The following is a 22,108-nucleotide window of genomic DNA, read 5'->3' on the forward strand; positions in this document are numbered from 1 at the left end:
ATGTGAACATGATAAAATAAAGTGAGCTTCTAGTAAAAGACTTTTCTGACAAACGAAAGCCCAACCTCCGATGATGCAGCACAGCTCAGACAATAACAAACTAACCAAAGAACAGCCATGGAGTCCTCTGCATTCCAGCCTCTGTGCAAAGGGCCAGCCAGGCCCTGAGACGGTCAGTGAACTGCTGCTGAGTGGTTTTTAAACTTGATTGTAATTCTCTCTGAGGGGGAGGAGGTCACCTAACACAATTCATGTGGTTTAAATCACCATTCCTTTATTTAGTTCTCCTCATACTTTAACAAATTAAATTTTGTAATGAATTAGTCATGAAATGAAAAATAAAAATGTTTCAGTTGAATGGAAAAACTTCCTATGATAAGTCTCCAAGCATCCAGGAACAAGTCAAGCTATTTCCTGCACAAATTTTCAACCAGGTTATACCACTTTATTTTTTTAATATATTTTTTATTGATTTCAGGGAGGAAGGGAGAGGGAGAGATAGAAACATAAATGATGAGAGAGATAATTGATTGCTATGTCCTGCACACCCTGCCCCCCCGCCCCCGCCCTGGAGCCTGCAACCTGGACATATGCCCTTGGTCAGAATCGAATTCTGGACCCTTCAAGTCTGCAGGCCGATGCTCTATCCACTGAGTCAAAACAGCTAGGGCCAGAATGTACCTCTTTAAGCACTGAGCTTTTAACTATTTCAAGTGGAAACTGGAATCATCAAATACAGCACATATCCTACCTGCTTAATGTCATATAGTATTGACCTGGCCAGTGTGGCTCTGTTGGTTGAGTATCATCTTGTGCACCAAAAGGTCACCGGTTGAATTCCTGGTCCGGGCACATACCCAGATTGTGGGTTCAACCCCCAGTTGTGGTGTGTACAGGAGGCAACAAGTTGGTGTTTCTCAGATCAATGTTTTCTTTCTCTTCCCACCCCCTCCCTCTCTTTTTCCCTCCCTCTCCTTTCCTTTCTCTCTAAAATAAGATAAACATATTTTAAACATCATATAGTACTTTTCTTGATTCAAATTCATCATCAAACATGACTTGTATATTTTTATGGGACTGGTGTGCAGTATCCTCTATTAAATGGTCTTGGGGTGATGGGCTTTTCACATTAAATTTACTTTTTGGTGGGACTGGTGTGCAGTATCCTCTATTAAATAAAATATCTACCATAATTTAATAATTTAAGAACCCTGTTGAACAACAGAGTTTTGAAAGAGTAAAGCTCTCTTTCCAGAAGAGTTCAAAAGCACGTTTCTAAAGGACTATGTAAGGAAAGTAGAACTATATAGATCAGCAGATGGCTTCATTGGCTTTGCATAAACTTATTAACAAATTAGGTAACAAAACACAAAAGCAATTTAATGAATCATCAGATGAGGCATTGAATTCAAAGCTGATTTGTAATGTGCTTTTCATAACACAACTTGCTTAATTATCCATATGAATGAATGAATCATTAATACCTGAAGCCTGCTCAACAGTTTTGAATACCTACTTATGTACAGGTAGTGATCATTTGCTGAGTAAGGCAATGAGTGGCTCCCTGGGTAAGAAGTAGTCCTCAAAATAATCACGTGTGGACTACTTCAATAAACAACACAGCTGTTTCTTGAATGTTTTAGAAACCCAAGATATGTATTTCAAGAGCAAAGTTATCTTGTGTTGTATCAATTTAGATGCAGTTGCTTATTAAATATCTATTTTTTAAGGAAGACGTGATGGAATTCTGTCCATTTACAAGAGGAAGTGACAGCAACTGATCATAATGCATAATGTTATTAAAACAACAGCTTGTCTGCAGCCCCAGGCTTCTGAAAAATTTGCACAGGTGGGAAAAATATTTGGGCACAACTCTTCAACAAATTTAAATAGTTGAAAATGTGAAAGGAAACTTTATTGAGAGTATACCCTCTTACTTTCAGGGTGTTAAAATTACCTTTTACGAGATCATTAGTTTTCAATTTTGTAAATGTTCTTACTTGACAAATTTAAAATTGATCATTTCATTTTAGTCTCTACATTTTTAGGAAATTTTCTCATCTCCTATGAAATCTAAGTATGGGAACCACTAGGACATGTGTAAACATTTTGCTTTGAGTTACAAAGAAACATTTAAAGAAAAGCACTTCATGACGCAGACCAGGCTATTCAAGCTTTTGGTGAGGAGGGTTTTTCCCAGGCTTGTGATCAACTGTGTGGAAATAATTGGTTAACCTGACAGAGAAGCCCCTGTAGGGTTGTTGAAGAGAAGTTTTTGGGAAATAATACCCAGAACCAATTTTATATGTGTCCCTCCTCACAGGAGAGGCAAGGAAAGAGCAATAACAATTTTGGATTTATACCTTCTAAAACTTCTCATAACCACAACTACATTACTAACCCTAACTTTAAAATTCCTGCTGTTGGTCATGTGAAAGTCAAGATCACACAACAGAACCTATTTACATTACATGTAATAAATTAAAAATGCAGGTGCCATGCTTAGTGCAGTGTCTGGTACATTAAATGCTCAATAACTTTATGATTGGAAGAAGAGTTACATATCTGCCTCCTGTACCTTCTCCACTTTGATAATGATGGCATAGTGTGTGGACTGGATTCTACCTTTAATAGACAGACTTAGAATAGCTAATAATATAAGAACTGTAATACAGTAGAAGATGAAACTAAATAGACTCTTAGGCTAAAAAATTACAAAAGTTTTGAAGCTTCTCCAGTAAGTTTATTTTGCAAACTTTTTGTATTCTGTTTTATTGGCTTACACTGTTATAAAGAGAAAAATGTTCACATAAATGCAATTTTGGCCACTGACCTGCTTGTTATTTTAATATGTTTATTTCTCATTGACCTTCAAATGTCAGCAGCTCATCAGTTTGGGTCTAAGTGTTCTTGCCACCCCACCCACCCTGTCAGTGAGTCCAACAGCTCAATATACACAATATACCTAAACAGAGGCAAACAAGCCCATTGTAAAGTAAACAAACTTTATAATGTACATAAGTGTTCCTTGTTGGATTTTATATCCAGTTCACATTTTCCCTGAAATTGGGATATTTATATTTACTAGACAACAATCTCTCTAAAGCAAAGAGTTTATCTCTTTGAAAACTCAAGTAATTCTTAAGAGCAATATTTTTCTTATTGATCTAAAATGAATGGAGTGTGGAAGGCTGAAAAAGAAACAAGTCCTTCAAATGATCAAGACAGAAGAAAACTGAAAGATAATATGTTTAATAGAGTAGGAAGAAAATTGTAAATTACATATTCTATTGAAAATATTGTTTTTCAAAGAAATAGTTTGAGACCTATTGCCCCAGACTTAGATATTTCCTCAATTAATTAAAATCAGAAGTGTTGGTTTTATTGGAGGAAAGTACATTAATTCTTTGAAGTCAGAATGAAAGGGTTGCACAATTTAATTTCTAAATGATTGAATAAATGAAGTATCAAATATAAACAGTAGTGTAGCAAGAAAATAAATTGGCAGAAATAATTACTCCACCAGTAGTAGTAATTAAGACCACCATTTGAAAGATCTATACACAAAAAATGAAAAGATATTATTATAAGATTTTACAGCACACAATTCAATCCTAATCCATTACTATTATATTTCTTTCTTCTTCAGTATTAGTGGGCCCACATTATCTTCTGTTAATTCATTGTGTTTATTATGTGAACCATCACAGGCAGGAAACTAGAAAGGAAAAAGAATTTCACGTGTTATTTAAATAATTCAAGAAGTAGAAATATTTGTGAAATGCACACATTTCTTTTGAAAAAGAAAATAACACATCAGATAGCTTGCCTGAGTAATAGATGTATTCTACACCTGACCTGACTCCATTCTCATATCACTGCAAATCTAACCATTTTAAATAGTCAATTCAGTATTTAGTGTAGATTTTAAGTAAAAAGTTTTGGATGATTCCATTTGAGGCAATAAAGCATGTTTAAAAGGAGATCACAATAAGCTTTTGTTCTCTGTGGAGCTCTAAATTTGAACTCACCTATTCACTTATTTAAATTTTAAAAGAATGTAATTTAAATTCAAAATATATTAAAAACATTTTCTTATATAAAACTCATGCATATTATAAAATTTTTGAAAAATATAGTTTTAAAAATTCACTCATAGGTAACAATTAACATTTTAGCATATTTTTCCTCTGCATTTACTATCTGTATTCATTTTTATTTAAAAAAAACTGTAACAGGCTGGCCGCTGTGGCTCAGTTGGTTGATCATTCATCCCATGCACAGAAAGGTCACAGGTTCAACTCTTGGTTAGGGCACATGCCCAGGTTTCGATGTTCTCCCTCCCTTTCTCTCCTTTTCTCTCCCTCTCCATTCCTCTCTCTCAAAAATCAATAGAAACATATTTTTAAAAAACTGTAATATACTTGTATTACTTGTATTATATTATGCTTTCATGCCATTAAATGTTCTTTAAAACATGATTTGCAGTGGCTTCCTAATACCCCATCATTTTTAAAAATATGCTTTTATTGATTTTAGAGAGAGAGGAAGGGAGAAGGATAGAGAGATAGAAACATTAATGAGAGAGAAGCATCAACATCAATTGGCTGCCTCCTGCACACCCCCTACTGGGGATCCAGCCTGAAACCAGGGTATGTGCCCTGACTAGGATTCAAACCATGACCTCTAGGTTCATAGGTCAACACTCAACCACTGAGCCACACTGGCCAGGCACCTTACCATTTTTATTACACCATAGTTTAATCATTCCTCTATTATCAGATTCTAGATTGTTTCTAACACTTTGCTATTAAAGGATGATGTGATAAACTCTATTGTACTTAAAACCTCAATTAACCTATGATTAAAGTAGAACAGATTTGTTCTACTTTACTAGCTCATACTATAAGGCACTGTACACACATCATCTCACTAAATCCTTGAAAATGTCTGTGATGTTGATATATTATCAGAATTAAAATCAGAGATTAAAGATCAAGTAAGTTGCCCAAAGTCATACTGTAAGTGGCAGACATCAGCTTTGACCACGATTTATTCAGATTCCAAAGATTAAACTCTTCCACTAAACCTTATGTCCTCTCTCATAATATAGGTGTATTTTAAACTATGTTACTTTAGCTAATTGCTAAAACATAGTAAAAACATCAGATCTCTATCCTTATTTGCTGCTCTAACTTTTCTAATGTAGGTAGTATGGATTATAAAATGCAAAATTTGATTTAGGAATACAGACTTTTAGTACTGAACACTACGGAAAAACCTTTCATCTCACAGAACCTCAAAATTAAGGATTTGAGAAGGAAAACATTTTAATTACACAACATTTTAGTGTATGTATAAATGGACATCTTACCGTCTTGGAACGCCAGCATCTACAATAAGCTGCTTTAGTAAGACACAAGTCTTCAATGTTTATTTCATTCACAACTTTGGAATTTTCCTTTTGTATTTTAAGATTAATCAAGCTATCCTTCTGTTGTTTTTTTGGGGGGAGGAGTGGATGAACTGTAAGGTAGCCAAGTAGTGCAAATACACCAAGGAAAGACAATAACTAAAGCCATTCTGAAACTAAACAAGCACAGATGTGTTAGTCTGCAGTGCTGTCATAGTAGAACTCAAACAGCATGTTTCATCCTTAAGCAGGCTCTTTATTCCTTGCCTCTCTTTAATTTCTTAACTATTCATCTTTAAAACCATGAATCAGTAAATGAAGCTGCCTGTACCTAGGACCACCTTGTTTCATTTGTGGGCTAGCTTGAGACTTGTGAAACGGAAAACAAAATTTTCAGAGATAGGTCCTATATCAAATATCCTATCATTATCCTAAGTATATTTGTGTTTATCGTTTTTTTTTTCAGGAAATATAACCCATAATTATAAACCAAATTCAATGTGTGATATATTTCATAGGTTTAGAAAATATTTCTACAAAGTTTAAAAGCATACAACAGAATATCTGTACTTTACCATTCATATATAATTTCAGACAGAATATGTTTTAACTTTTTTGGTAAGGCATAGTGATTCTTAAAGAAACACATAGATGTTGTGTAAGAGCGACTATTTTAAAAAACTAATTAAAATTTTTGTATATGAAATGTTCTCATTGTTAGATACATCTTATTCCTAAGTGTTCTTCAAGTGCCTTCTTTAGTTCTCAGCACCATTCTGGGGCACAGGAAATATAAGTAACATAAATTAAATGGTCCTATGCCTGTGGAGATAAACACACCAGGAAATAAGATAAACATTTTAGCATGTTTTTACCAAATGTTGGTTAGTGTTCAACCTCTGCTGGGCTCTTTAGGGAATCCTTTCTGTCCTTAAAGAATTATCATTTGACATCCTTCCCTCAGGGCCTATCGGGTAATATGCAAATTAACCCTCACATCATCACAAGATGGCTGCCTACGACCAGGCCGGCAGGGGTGTTAGTGCGGGATGACAAAACGACTGAACAGCAGTCTGTGTGGGGTGACCAGGTCAGTGGGGTGGGGGGGGGCAGTTGGGGGTGACCAGGCTGACCGGGAGGGCAGTTAGGGGCGACCTGGCCAGCAGAGGTGGGCAGTTGGGGGTGACCAGGCCAGCAGGGAGGGCAATAAGGGGTGACCAGGCCGGGGGGGGGGGGCAGTTAGGGGTGATCAGGCTGGCACACAGAGGCAGTGAGGGGCAATCAGGCCGGTGGGGTGCAGTTAGGGGCAACCAGGCAGGCAGGCAGGTGAACGATTAGGAACCAGAGGTCCAGGATTGTGAGAGGGATGTCTGACTGCCAATTTAGGCCTGATCCCCGGGACATCCCCCAAGGGGTCCTGGATCGAAGAGGGTGCAGGCTGGGCTGAGGGGAACCACACTCCCCCATGCACAAATTTCATGCACCGAGCCTCTAGTCAGATATAAGATGACAGACACAGAGACAACTGCCTTGAAAGAAAAGTTTATTACTTACAGTTCCCAAGAGGAGGGGCCACACCATGCCACACAGGACACAGGGAAAGTACCAGGGTTGATCAGATGGAAGGTGACAGGATAGCCTGGGCACAAGCCTTTATTGTGGCTTCCAGGAAACAGCGAGGTGGGGCAGGGTAAGCAGTTTAGGAGTGAATAATTTCAGTGGGCTCTCAGCTGTTGAGGTGGTCCCTAGTTGTTTCATACCTGACCCAGGGTGATTTGGGACAGGGGAAAGCCTGATTGGTAAGTGATTTAGATAGGTGGTAGGGCAGTGGTTCTCAACCTTATGGCCCTTTAAATACAGTTCCTCATGTTGTGACCCAACCATAAAATTATTTTCGTTGCTACTTCATAACTGTAATGTTGCTACTGTTACGAATCGTAATGTAAATATCTGATATGCAGGATGGTCTTAGGCAAACCCCTGTGAAAGGGTCGTTCAACCGCCAAAGGGGTCGTGACCCACAGGTTGAGAACCGCAGTGGTAGGGCAAAGTGTAGGCTTTGGATTGGTTGATTTGCATATGAAAGGTGAGCTCTACCAGCAAGTTGTTTATTATCTTTGGGAATTAGCTGGTCCTGGAGAGGCAGGTTCTCCAAGGCCAACAAGGGCCCCAAGATGTCAAAGCATCATAAAATATACAAAGTAAAAAACATAATTAAAACACAGGTGTGACAATTTAAATTTAAATAATTAAAATGAAGTAAAACTCAAAATCTAGTTTCTAAGATGCAGTAGTCATCAATAATGAGAAGTTGGGCCTTTTTAATAGTTTTAGCAACTTCACTCTTCATATCGAGTCTAGAAATTGAAGTTTCATTTAATGGAATCGGTAATTTATATTGGGAATGAAAAGTGCTTCCACTGAGAAGTAAATTTACAGCAATTCCTGTAGATGCTGTGGGTAAAACCGTACCACCACAACCTCTAATATAATGTATTAAAACTTTATACAGCCCTAACCGGTTTGGCTCAGTGGATAGAGCATCAGCCTGTGAACTCAAGGGTCCCAGGTTTGATTCCGGTCAAGGGCATGTACCTTGGTTGCAGGCACATCCCCAGTAGGGAGTGTGCAGGAGGCAGCTGATCAATGTTTCTAACTCTCTATCCCTCTCCCTTCCTCTTTGTAAAAAATCAATAAAATTTTTTTTAAAAAAACACAAAAATTTATACAGATATGCAGGTGAATAGGATTCCTAGCTGGCAGGCCCCTGACAGCAAGCTGGCCACCTGTCAATTCCGTGTGGAATGGGGCTCCCTCCTCCCTCCTGTCAGGGTCCGGGGTGCAGGTGAATGGGGTTCCTGGCTGGCAGGCCACTGACAGCAAGCTATCCAACAGCAGATTCTGTGAGGAATGGGGCTGCCTCCTACCTACTGTCTGGCTTGAAGGCTGGCCACACCCCCTGTTGGGCCAGACCCAGAGTTCTACCACACTGTGGCCTCTGCCTCAGCAACCCAGGACTGACTGCTGCTGGGTGCTCCTGGTGCTCTGAGGGTGGGTTCTTCCCTCAGGCCTTGTGGGAAACAGCTCGGGGAAGGTGCAGCCCTTGGCAAGGCAACCCAGCACTCAGTACTTCCACGCTCCCCTCCGAGGGTGGTTCCTGCCTGAAACCTCACCCTCTGGGAAACAGCTCGGGGAGGGCACAGCTGTTTCCAAGACACCCCTCCAGGACTGACTTCCTTCCGGTTGGTCGAGGTTCGGGACGTAATGTTACACCCAGGGTTTTTATATAAGTAGATTTTTATCTATTTATAAAGCTGACTTCCATAAGCCTGTAAGAAAAGGAGCTGTGTGATACTACTCTTCTGGAACAAAGTAGACTCCTAAGAAATGTTTAATGAATGACTCACTGAATGAATAATGTAGAATATAAATATCAGTCCTTTCTTTACTCATCATATTATATTGCAAGTATTTATTTATACTGATCTTCTAGATCAGGCAATTACCTTATATGAATATTGGCCCCAAGATCCAGTATAGTATCTTTTTATTTTTTATTGCTTAAAGTATTACAAAGAGTAATACATATGTCTCCTTTTTTCCCTCCTTGACCTTCCCCAGCCTCCCCTACCCCGCAGTGTCTTGTGTCCATTGGTTATGCTTATATGCATGCATACAAGTCCTTTGGTTAATCTCTTACCACCCCCCCAACCTCTCCCCAGCCTTCCCACTATAGTTTCACAGTCTGTTCAATGCTGCTCTGCCTCTGTATCTTTTTTTGTTCATCAGTTTATAATGGTCTTTATTATCCATAAATGAGTGCAATCATGTGGTATTTTTCTTTCATTGATAGGCTTATTTCACTTAGCATAATGCTCTCCAGTTCCATCCATGCTGTGGCAAATGGTAAGAATTCCTTCTTTTTTACAGCAGCATAGTATTCCATTGTGTATATGTACCACAGTTTTCCAATCCATTCATCTGCTGATGGGCACTTAGGATGTTTCCAGATCTTAGCTATGGTAAATTGTGCTGCTATGAACATAGGGATGCATATATCCTTTCTGATTGGTGTTTCTGGTTTCTTGGGTTATATTCCTAGAAGTGGGATCAAGTCAAGACAGTCTTTTCAATAAATGGTATTGGGAAAATTGGATAGATCCATGCAAAAAATGAAACTAGACCTCCAACTTACACCATACACAAAAATAAACTCAAAATGGATAAAGGACTTAAATGGAAGATGGGAAGCCATAAAAATACTAAAGAAATCCAAAGGCAACAAAATCTCAGACATATGCCGAAGCAGTCTTGTCACTGATACAGCTCCTAGTGCATTGGAAACTAAAGAGAAAATAAACAAATGGGGCTACATCAAAATAAAAAGCTTTTGTATAGCAAAAGAAACCATCAACAAAACAACAAGAAAGCCCACTGCATGGGAGAACATATTTGCCAATGTTATCACCGATAGGGGTTTAATCTCCAACATTTATAGGGAACTCATACAACTTAACAAAAGGAAGATAAACAATCCAATCAAAAAATGGAAAAAGGGTCTAAGTAGACACTTTTCAAAAGAGGACATTCAGAAAGTCAAGAGACATATGAAAACATGCTCAAAGTCACTAATCATCCAAGCGATGTAAATCAAAACAACAATGAGGTACCGTCTCACACCCGTCAGAGTGGCTATCATCAACAAACGACAAGTGCTGGAGAGGATGTGGAGAAAAAGGAACATTCGTACACTGCTGGTGGGAATGCAGAGTGGTGAAGCCACTATGGAAGACAGGATGGAGTTTCCTCAAAAAGTTAAAAATGGAATTCCCATTTGACCCAGTGATCCCACTTCCAACATAGTATCTTGAAAGAGTAGTTATACAATAGATGTTTGTTGAATGTAGGATGACATTAAGTATCATACTGTATATTACAAATTAAAAAGTTAAAAGAGGTTAATGACTCAAAGTCAAAAAGTAAATGAATTGGGGGGAAAGCAAGAAAAAGAAGTAAATAAATTAATAAAGTAAGGATGAGAATGAAAAAAACAACGACAAAAGAATGTAAAGATGAAAACCTTAACATAGATTTTTTTTAAAATATAAAATACTTTTATTGATTTCAGAGAGGAAGGGAGAGGGAGAGAGAGAGAGAGAGAGAGAGAGAGAGAGAGAGAGAGAGAAAGACATCAATAATGAGAGGTAATCACTGATCATCTGCCTTCTGCACACCTCTTACTGGGGATCGAGCTGCAACCCAGGCATATGCCCTTGACTGGAAATGAACCTGGAACCCTCCAGTCTGCAGGCCAATGCTCTATCCACTGAGCAAAACTGGCTAGGGCAAAAGGGTGTCATTTTGATTCATTCACACTGGACAGCTATTGTTGTTAGCTGCTGGGGTTTTTTTGTTTTTTGTTTTGCGGCAGGGGGGGTTTACAATCTAAGGAAAAAGGTCAGTATTCCTGACTAAATAGTCAGTTATTGCGTGTTTCAAAAATTCTTACCATACACTGGTCGAAAAACGGTGATATACTGGTAAAGTAATGAAAGGTACTACTATCTCTGACAACAAAATAACTTATATAACACTTTTAGTATAACCTGCTTATTAATGATAAACTTCATTTGAACTACAGAAAAGCTTTATAAAGGAAAATAATACAGCCTATAAAGCTCAATTAGAAATTGCTTTATTAATGCTGATTTTAGTGAAGAAATATGAAATACAGAAAAATCAAACATAAAACTTAAAAAAAAACTTTTAAGACCAGCTATTTCCTGTGAACCTGTTTGATATATGTTGTGCTATTACAGATATTTTTGATACTATGATGAAAAAACTGTCACCTACTAATTGTTAGGTATAATGCATATTTTGTGCAGTATATTTTTATTTTAGGATTATAAAAAAATAAGATTTATTTTTTAAAATTTAGAAAAATATAAAAAAGTAACTTCAATCCCACCAGTCAAGAATAAGTAACATTTTTTTTTTACATGTCTATATTCTGGGGTGTTTTTTAAATTTTTTTGATGTACATACATGTATGCTTTAAATACTTAAAAAGCAAAATTGATACCGTATGATATAGACCATACAGTGTATATCATAATTTTTTCACTTAATATTATATCAGAAACATTTTCCAATTCCTTAGTATCCTTTGGAAACATGAACTTTAATGGCTACACCCAACTATCATATCCCCTCGCATCACAATAGAAGATCTACAAGGGCAGGGGCCTTATTTGCCTGCATCACCACTGTCTCCTTGGTGTGTAAATAATGCTTGGCTCAATTTATTTTATTTTATATTGAGGCTTAACTTAGTGTTCAGCCTGCTGAACTTTGTGTTAAGTGTTCAATTTGATAAATTTTTCAACTATATAGACCTGTGAACACCCCCTAAAAGAAAATGTAGGGTATTTCTATCATTCTAGAAAGTTTGCTCTTATACAATCTCTTCTTTCTGTTTTTTTTTCATCAATTTAAATGCTTAATAAGTATTTCTGAATGAAGAAATCTGATCTGTTAAATAATTTCTTTTCCACTTTTTGACTAAACAATTATTTTCTCCCCCCAGAAGTGACGATCCATTTATTCACTGAAAAAGAGGGAGTTAGGCCTTCTTGATCAATTTCCTCCAATCTCCCAAAACTCCCTCTCTTCATTTTCCTGAAATAATAACACACTGAGAAACATGTTTGTACAAAAATCATGTATTATTCCCCCCTCACAAAATCGAGTGGCTGTATTACAGGAAGGAAACCAGATCAAAGACATGAAAAGAAAAAGTCACTACTTATACTGAAACGTAACAGGGTTAAGAGTTCGGGTACTGTGTAGAATTATTACCAGTGTAGTAAAAAATATTTCCATCTGGATCTTTTAAATTTGAAAGTGATCACATTAAAAACCTGAGGTTCCAAGGGACCACAGTATGAACCAGAATTTCATTTTCCTTTAAGACCCCAGTGGAAAAGGTAAGCATTTGGAATGAGTTTTCTTTGGGAAAAACTGGCGGGAAATAGGGAAAACCCGGGCCATTGTCAGAAGGCACTGGGGTTGTCCTGGAGGCAAACCCATGGGAACTGAACACCAGTAGCAACAAGCTCACTCTCACTCTGAGCCCAGAACAAACACGAGGAGCAAGGTTCTGGCTCCAGTGCCCACGGGACCAGGGCCGCCCACCTATACCCTCTCATATGTAAAGCTTATAAAATGTGTAGAAAAGATCCCCAAAAGATGTTCCACTGGCATTCCAACTGAAACTGCCATTAGAGACTGTGAGGGGAAGAGGAGGAGCTCTGGGAAGCGGATGCGCACAGCATTCCCACACCCACGCAAGGAGGCCAGTGGAGAAACCAAGAGGCTCAAGTCATCTCAAGTCACTCCTCAGCAGCGTAGGAATGGGCTCCAGTTAAGGCATTTCCGTGGCTCTTCCTCTGGAATAGCTCCCACTGCCGGCCAAGCTCCAGACCCTCCAGCATATGCTGTTTCCATGAGCTCCGTGACACCAGAATGTGAGATCTCAGAGAGGGAGGGGAAGCAGGAGGCTGCCGACCAGGCCCCACTTGCTGGGCCCCATCCCAACCCAAAAGTACCGCTTCACTCAAGTCCACTCACCCTGGTGCTGCAAGAGGTAGCGTGGGGACCTGCTCCCTGGCCAGCCTAACCATGAGCTAAATGTCAGCACTATCTACTCCTTTTTAAAAAAGTTTTCTTTTCTTTTTCCTTCCTTCCTTCCTTCCTTCCTTCCTTCCTTCCTTCCTTCCTTCCTTCCTTCCTCCCTCCCTCCCTCCCTCCCTCCCTCCCTTCCTTCCTTCCTTCCTTCCTTCCTTCCTTCCTTCCTTCCTTCCTGGTATCTGACCTGGCTTGGGGGGGTGGGGTGGCGGCATCTGGTGCTGGATCAGAGGGTAGGGTGGGGGTTGCTGGTGAGGCAGCATGCCGGGGTGCCCTGCTGTTCCCAGTGGAGCCAGGCCCGGGCCCGCCGTGTGCTGGTGGCCCTGTGCAGGGTTCTGCCTGTGCTGCTGCTCCATTTGCTGGCGGGCTCGCAATTCTGCCTAGTTCAGCTGTTCCATGTGGAAGTTCTGGCATTCAGTGAGCAGCTGCTGCCTCTGCTGTTCTAAAGCCTCGTTCTCTCTGTCCAGGTTCATCTCCAGCTCCTTGAAATGCTGGCGTTTGATCTCCAGTTTCTTCACCTGTGTCTCAGCCAGGAGCGTGATCAGGGACTTGATCTTTCTCTCTTCCACGGCAGCCAGGTGCTTGGCTTTGGTTGCAGCTGAGGCAAGAGCAGCTGCTGCGGCCGTGGCTATGTTTCCTTCGGAAACCTCATGTTCTACTTTTTTCTCCCTAAATAAGATATGTGCAGTGTGCATAGGAATTTGATCATAGTTTTTTTTTTAAACTACAGTCCAGCTCTCCAACGGTCTGAGGGACAGTGAACTGGCACCCTGTTTAAAAAGTTTGAGGACCCCTGATTTATTCACTTGATTTTTAGATTCACTTGTTGATAGATGTGTAGTTGTTGATCATAATTTGTATCTTTACCTTTTTCTTCTTCTTCCTCTTCTTAAAGGATACCTTTAAGCATTTCGTATAATACTGGTTTGGTGGTGATGAACTCCTTTAGCTTTTTCTTATCTGTGAAGCTCTTTATCTGACCTTCAATTCTGAATGATAGCTTTACTGGGTAGACTAATCTTGGTTGTAGGTTCTTGCTATTCATCACACTGAATATTTCTTGCCACTCTCTTCTGGCCTGCATAGTTTCTGTTGAGAAATCAGCTGACAATAGTATGAGTACTCCCTTGTAGGTATCTGATTGTTTTTCTCTTGCTGCTTTTAGGATACTCTCTTTGTCTTTTGCTCTTGGCATTTTAATTATGATGTGTCTTGGTGTGGTCCTCTTTGGGTTCCTTTTGTTTGGGGTTCTCTGAGCTTCCTGAACTTATAAATCTATTTCTTTCACCAGGTAGGGGAAATTTTCTGTCATTATTTCTTCAAATAGGTTTTCAATATCTTGCTCTCTCTCTTCTGGCACCCCCATAATTCGAATGTTGGTATGCTTGAAGTTGTCCCAGAGGCTCCTTACACTACCTTCATATTTTTGGATTCTTTTTTCTTTTTGTTTTTCTGGTTGGGTGTTTTTTGTTTCTTTGTATTTCTAATCTTTGACTTGATTCCTGTGATCCTCTAGTCTGCTGTTGGATCTCTGTATAATATTCTTTATTTCAGTCTGTATGCTTAATTTCTAGTTGGTCCTTTTTCATATCCTCGAGGGTCTCACTAGATTTATTGAGGGTCTCACTAAATTTATCGGCGGTTTCTAGAAAATTCTTGAAAAACCTTATAACCGTGGTTTTGAACTCTATATCCAATAGTTTGCTTTCCTCCATTTCTGTCATTTGTGACCTGTTTCTTTGTCTCCACATTTTGGCTGCTTCCCTGTGTTGATAGAGTGGCTTTCTGTGCTAGGTGTCCTATAGGGCCCAATGGCTTAGCTTCCCCAATTACCTGAGGTGGACACTCTTGGTGCACCCCTTTGTGGGCTTTGTGCATAGTCTTCTTTTAGTTAAGCCTTGATTGTTTTTGGTATCAGTGGGAGGATTTGAACTCCATGCCAATTGGCTGTGAGATTCAGCTGTGTCTACAGTGGGAGAACTTCTGTGCTGGAGACACCCTTCTGGGGCAAGACTTGCTTCAGTGGGGCTTTGGTGCTCACTGAGTCTGCCCCCTGAGTGTGTCCCTTATGGATCTGAGGAGTTGTAATCTGGATGGTCCCAATCTGACCACTGGGTACACTGGCTCTTGGATCTCTAAGGAGGCATCAATTTAGCCTCTACCTGAGGCTACCCAGCAGGAGCTATGGAGAGATCTGCAGATTCTTCTTCTTTGTTTGGGGTTTGGAGGTGCCCAGATGAGGCCCAGCTGTGAAGCAATGCAAGTTTCTGTGGGGCCTTGGGCCTTCTTTTGGATGTTCTGAGTCTCTCTGACCAAGCTGCAGTTTGTTAGGTAATTTTAGATTTCAAAGGGTCAGGCCATTCATATGCAAAAGCCTCTGTGTACAGCTTGGGTGGGGCATGGTCTCAGGGAATCAACAGGGTGGAGCAAACAGCTATGGCTGATCCTCAGCCCTGCCCTAAGAGGCACCGCGTCTCAGTGTCCCACGGTAATCACTGCCGGTACCTCTGAGAGAAAGCCGCCCTCGAGTTCCGACTGATGCCAGACAGTCCAGTTTCTCCCCATATGAGTCTGGGTCCCCAGAGATTCGCCCAGAACTGGAGTTCAGAGCATTTGGGAGCTTGTGACTCCCTCCCGATTAAAAAAGACAACTGTGTCCTCTGTTGTCAGCCCTTTCCATGCTCACGCCTCGGTACCTCTGCACTTTACTTCTGCACCTCCTCTGAGTCTCAGTGTGCTTTTCTCTTTCCTTCTAGTTGTAGAATTTCCACTCAGCCAGCCTTCCTGTGGTTCTGGATGATGTTCATTTTGTCTTTTATTTGTATTTTTGAAGTGGTTGTGCGAGGCAGCCATTTCTGCTGTTTACCTATGCCGCCATCTTGGTTTCTTTCTTGTACTTTCTTGACATGAGCTTCAACCAGTTCCAGGGGCACCTCCTCCCTGACTGAGGAAACTCCTCCAAAGCTGCTTTAGCTGCAGCAGATGCCACTGGAGGCTCCACCACAGACGCCAGAAAGGCTACCATGCTCATGACGGGTTTCCTGACTGGCTGAAGGGGTTTCCTGACTGGCTGAAAGGGACCGGCAGGGAGGTCAGGGGCCCTGGGTAGGCGTCAGAGTTCTCCACGTATGGGTCCTCGTTGGGGAGCCTCAGGAAGTGGAAGACTGCCCACGTGCTCCAACACTTTGTCCAATCACCCTTGTACATCTCCAGGCCTCCAGCAGTAGCAGCAGGGTCTCCTGCTGTGTCCACTCCCTTCCAGCGCTGCACCTTTACTCTGTGCCAAGATTTTTTTGGAGTAAATGTCAGTTCTGCAAATCAATTGATTTTTCCTTGTTCTTCTTAGGAAAATTTAACATCTGATGAGCAGCAGGTACCTGAGGTGATGGAAGGTGTAGAGGCACAAGCCCGGAGGGGGTATCAGTCAGCACATTGAAGTGAGGTAGGCGGGGGTCCCATCGCCATGGGCTGGCTTTCTGGGTCCACCTGGTAATTAACAAGGCCCCACTGCTCTAGGAAGGTGTGAACCCTCATCAGAGCACACACGTCTCCAGTCAAGTTCCTTGGCAGGTGGTGCTGGTTAGATATTCTTGGGGCGGGGGGGGGGGGGGGGGGTTAGTTGGTATGTGTCAATCATAAAATTTCAATATGCCAAGTATATCTCTGGAGTCTTGGATTTGTTTTTTCCATTGAAAAAACTCAGGAAGAGCTGACGTTCAATCACATGAATACAGTTATAATCAAACCAGATGGGTAGCTGGGAATGATGATGTGATTGGTCTGCTCCATCACATTACCCTCACCAGGGTCAACCAGCCAACTCTGATCACCTTTCCTGGGATCGTCATCTTCCTTTCCTCCTGTTGTGACTCTTTCTTCATCCTGCTCATCTAGATCAGCTTCAGTTCCTCCTTTAAAGGTGTATTCTCACTTTCTTTGGATTTACATTTTTGGGAAGCACCACTGCCTCTATATTGGGCACAGGTGTGGGGTCTTCCATGTCCTTGGTAAGGTCTTCCTGTTCATCTTCCTCTTTCTGACTCCTGCCCTTCCCATAGAGGCTAGCTTGGCCGTTCTTCCCACTCTTCTTCCGTGATTCTGTGGGCGTGGGGGGTAGTGGGGAAGGCGAATGTTTCCTCTTTAGAGCATTAGCTGATGCCTTCCTATCTCTTCCCTCTTGACTTCTGACAGGTTCTTCATTTTTTGTGGAAATTTGCTGTTCTGTTGAAGACTCATGGGCTTCCTGTTCTCATCCACCTCATAGTCCGCATTCATCCATTCCTTGAACACACCAGTGTCCAAAATCCATTTTGCATGAACCTTCCACAGCTCACTGAGGAATTGGTGGATCTTCAATTTCAGCATCAACGTCATTACTATGGACCCAAGTATAATAGCTGCCAGGGTAAAAGCCCCAGTGGACCAGCACTTACTTGTCCTTCCTCATCAAGGGTCTCAATCACTGTTCGTCCTCTTGTGAGGAAGAACGTTGGTAAATGTGGTGGGAAGCTTTCCACTTCTCGTCAGTGAATGTGCCCTGATGTCGTTTGACATCAATTTGTTAGCCAACTTCAGATCAATGTCTGGAATGACGTAGATGTTGGGTCTGGTCAGGTAATTGCTCTGCACCAATGTTTTTTCAATATTCATAAACATCTCAACATTACGATCCATTCCGGATGGATTCTGTAGATCAAACCTCCCCCAGCCCTGGCCATTCTTATACTTGTAAGCAGCCCCGAAAATGTGACACAAGGCACCTCCATCTGTGAAATCCATGAAACATTCAGCAGGGAGCCTGGTGAAGGCCGGGTTGGCGACATGCTTCCAAAGGCATCTTCCTGGAACTGCAGGAACTGCACCAGCAGCCCCGCCAGCGTCTTATTGGTGGGCGCATCCGCGTGGACGTACTTCTTGTAGTGCTTACCCAGCCACAGGCGCACCGAGTCCAGCTGGAACACGGTCTCTGGGCTCTCCCACAACTTACCGGCCAGGCCCCGTCCTTCCGCCCGTGCACATGGCCAGGCCCATCAGCCTGCCGCTGCTGCAGCTGCCATTGTCGCTGTCCGCAGTCTCCACCTCCCAACCCGCCCAGGCCCGCGGGGTGTTCCCTCTTCGTCTGCACTCTCCGCGCATCTCCGGCCCCACCCCTAAATAATTATAAGTACCTATGATGTGGAGATAGTGTGCTAAATGCAAGTGCAGCAGCTGTCTAATTTGCCTGTAGATATCCAGTGATTACTACAGTGCCTGGCATAGAGCAGGATTTCAAATAATTAATTCACAGTTTATTTGTTGTGTAAATGCAGATTTTCGTATACTTGGAGTCAGGTTTCTTTGGTCTGTAAAATAGGAATAACAATAATTCATTCATTTGTTCAACAATGCAAGTGCCCACCACATTCCAAATGTTGCACTGTCTGCTGGGGATACAGGCAGATAGATAAGGTTCCTGCCCTTATAAGGGTATATGTTTTAGAAAAGATTAGAAGACGCAGTCCAGTTCCTACCACAAACGAGCTTTTCACCTAGTATGGAATCGATCTATAAAAAAGAATTACAGTGCTGTGTACTATGTACACTCATGAGTAAGCCATACAGTGGACAAAGTGATTAACTCTTGACAGGGTTGAACAAAGAGGAGGATTTGATACTTAAACAAATTTCTGAAAGTGACTAAATATAGGAGTCCACAGGCAAAGGGGAAGAGGAGCCACAGTCTACACAGAAGAAACAGAATAGGCAAAGGCACAGAGAGATGACATACATGAAAAGTTTAGGAAACTAAGTGCCACAGTATTCCTGGGATACAATGAAAGAGAAGAGGGTGTGTAACAGTGAGCCAGTGCCAGACTATGGAAGGCCCTGATATAAAAGGGAACCACTGAAATATCTTAAATAATGTAACTGAAACACTGTTCACTTATGAAATTACACTGGTATTAGATGGAAGATGGCTTAGTGGAGAAACATTAAGGAAGAACAGAGAGGGCTAGAGAAAAAAATAACGTGAGCTGAAACTAAGGCAGTGGCCATTAAAGCAAAAAGAGGACTAATGGATCCCTAGAATAGCAGAAGTGCACGTGAGTGTGCATTTTCTGTGGAAATGGTGTACAGCTTTCATTGGGATCTCAGAGTAGGTCTGTGATCAACCCTCATTAACCTGGAAACATAAGACCTGCTAACTCAGGTAATTCAAATCAATAGGATTTGGTAAATGACTAAAAGTATGAAGCATGAGGTAAATACAGAAAGTGAAGCTTCTTCATGATTCCCAGATTTCTGGTTTCATTGTCTGGATATATGATGGTACTGGCCTCAATTTAAAAAAAAAAAAGAGACAATATAAGAAGGGTAGCTTTAAGCATGACAAGAATGTGTGGTATAAAAGGAAGGAAAAAATAGGATATGTCAACATCCTTAAAATTGTAAGGGAGAGACTAAAGTTCAACAGATACCAGCAAAGGAGGATACTGATGGAGGGAAGAAGGCACAGTTTTCTTTGAAGGAGAGTAAAACAGTTCCAGTGTGGAAGCAGCTCTGTAGTGCCTAAAAGATGCCTACTGCCTTGGTCCCTCATCCCACAAACACATGGAAAGATAGAAAAAGGCACGCATTGATTGGGGCATTTAATCCATTTACATGTAAAGTTATTATTGATAGGTACTTGTTTGTCGCCATTTTTATTCTTTAGGCCTGTGTTCCTTCTTCCCTTCCGATTTCTTCTTTTTACAGCAAACCCTTTAACATTTCTTGCATTGCTGGTTTGGTGGTAATAAACTCCCTTTGTTCATCTTTTTTGTCTGTGAAGCTCCTTATTTCACCCTCAATTTTGATTGATAGCCTTGCTGGGTACAGTATTCTTGGATTCAAACCCTTCCTTTGCATGACTTTGTATGTTTCATTCCATTCCCTTTTGGCCTGATGTGTTTCTGTTGAGAAATCAGTTGCTAGTCTGATGGGTGATCCTCTGTAGGTAAATTTCTGTCTCTCTCTGGCAGCCTTTAAGATTCTTACTTTATCATTGATGTTTGCCAATTTAATTATAATGTGTCTTGGTGTCAGTCTTTTGGGGTTCATCTTGTTTGGGACTCTGTGAGCTACTTGGACTTGTGTGAGTTTTTTCTTCCTTATATTAGGGAAGTTTTCTGTCATTATTTCTTCAAACAGGTTTTCTATCCCTTGCTCAGTATCCTCTCCTTCTGGCACCCCTATTATGTGGATGTTGTTTCATTTCGTGTTGTCCCAAAGTTCCTTTAGGCCAGTGGTTCTCAATGTTCCTAATGCCGCCACCCTTTAATACAGTTCCTCCTGTTGTGGTGACCACCAACCATAAAATTATTTTTGTTGCTACTTCATAACTGTAATTTTGCTACTGTTATGAATTGTAATGTAAATATCTGATATGCAGGATATATTTTCATTGTTACAAATTGAACATAATTAGAGCATAGTGACTAATCACAAAAACAATATGTAATTATATATGTGTTTTCCGATGGTCTTAGGCGACCCCTGTGAAAGGGTCGTTCGACCCCAAAGGGGTCACGACCCACAGGTTGAGAACCGCTGCTTTAGACTCGTCTCCTTTTTTTTTTTTCTAGATGCTGCTCTGCTTGGGTATTTTTTCCTACTTCGTCTTTTAGTTCACTGATGCGGTCCTCTACTTCTAGTCTATTGTTGATGCTTTTTATTGAGTTCTTTATTGCAGTGATGTCATTTTTCATTTCTTCTTGGTTCTTTATTTCCTCTTGGTTCTTACACATATTATTGAATTTGTCTTCTATCCTTTTCAGCGACCTTATGACCATTTCTCTGAGTTCTTTCTCTGATGTTTTGCTTGCATCCACTTCATTTACTTCTTTTTCTGCTGATGCCTCGTTTTCTTTTGTATGCGGGCTGTTTCTTTGTCTCCCCATGATCGCTCCTCTCTAGATGTCTGGTTATGTAGCTCTCTCTCTCCTGCGTTGACTTAAAGGCACAAAATATACCACAACAATACACAGTGCACAGGTCACCAAACACAAATGTATTCACAATAATAATAACCCCAAATAAAGATGACTAACAGAAAAAAAAAGAGTTAAGGGATAGAAAAGAGTGCAAAAATGACATTGAGAAAAGGGAAAAAAAAGAATAGAATAAAACAAAACAACAAAAACCAAACAAACAAAAGGGAAGTAAAAGAAAATCTGGATAGTGAAGAAAGGGAAGAGAAAAGTGTGTATGGCTTGGAGTAGGGGAGCAGAAATTAGATATATGAGTAAGATCAATTTTTAACAGGGAGTAAAAAGAAAGGATAGAGAAAAACTAAAGCAGGAACAGGGTAAGAGAAACAGGGCAAAAGGGGAACGTGAGGAAGAGTGTTGGTATAAAGGAAAAGTTGAGATAGAGTAAAATAATGCTACTGGAAAAATAAAAATAGAATGTAAAACAATAATCCCAAAATAAAATAAAGAAAAAATAAAATCAAACTTTAAAAAGGTAAAATAATAGTAGTAATAATAGTAATTTTAAAAATATAATAAAAAAAGGTAAAATCAGGTGAGAAAGAAAAAAATTAGTTTCTCAAGTAAAAGATAAAAAATAAAAATGTGAAGTAGTGAAGGTCGTTCACTTCCTCTACTGTTCAGTTTGGCAGGTAGACAGCCCACTATTGGAGTTCCCTCCACAGCTCCTTGGCATCATAAGCCACAATCCTTTTTTCAAGAAGTTGGGAGCTCTTCGTTTCTTAGTCTCCTTTTAGTTGCATTCACACAAGAGTCAATTTTTGATACTACCCCTGGGTGGTAGTGTTTTTGTATTGATAGCTGGGGCTAAAAGACTCCTCCCCTACTGAGCATTTAGATGACTTTCCCTGCCGCACTTACTGCTGGGTTAGAGGGATGGACTGCCCTAGAGCTGGCTTGCTGTTCCTTTCTCCACATTCTGTTCTCCAGGTTTCACAAAAACAGCTTTCCCCTGTAGTCTCAGCTAGTGTTTTTTAATTGGAAGATCCTATGTACT

The 22,108-nt window shown here is 40.6% G+C and overlaps 1 long non-coding RNA gene and 1 pseudogene across 1 annotated transcript in view; both read right to left on the bottom strand.

Annotated features, from left to right (window-relative positions):
• Positions 1-3,643: 3,643 nt before the first annotated feature.
• LOC139005761 (uncharacterized) overlaps positions 3,644-22,108 on the bottom strand; it is a 43,088-nt gene continuing 24,623 nt past the window's right edge. The window contains exon 3 of the long non-coding RNA XR_011470699.1: positions 3,644-3,718. This is a non-coding gene — a long non-coding RNA (uncharacterized lncRNA). The remainder of the gene's footprint in view (positions 3,719-22,108) is intronic.
• Positions 6,714-21,021, bottom strand: LOC138998814 (SWI/SNF complex subunit SMARCC1-like; annotated as a pseudogene).

This window comes from Myotis yumanensis, unplaced genomic scaffold (assembly GCF_028538775.1).
Source record: "Myotis yumanensis isolate MYYU_CA2020_CCGP unplaced genomic scaffold, mMyoYum1.0.hap1 SCAF_1, whole genome shotgun sequence".
Classification (NCBI taxonomy): Eukaryota; Metazoa; Chordata; class Mammalia; order Chiroptera; family Vespertilionidae; genus Myotis; species Myotis yumanensis.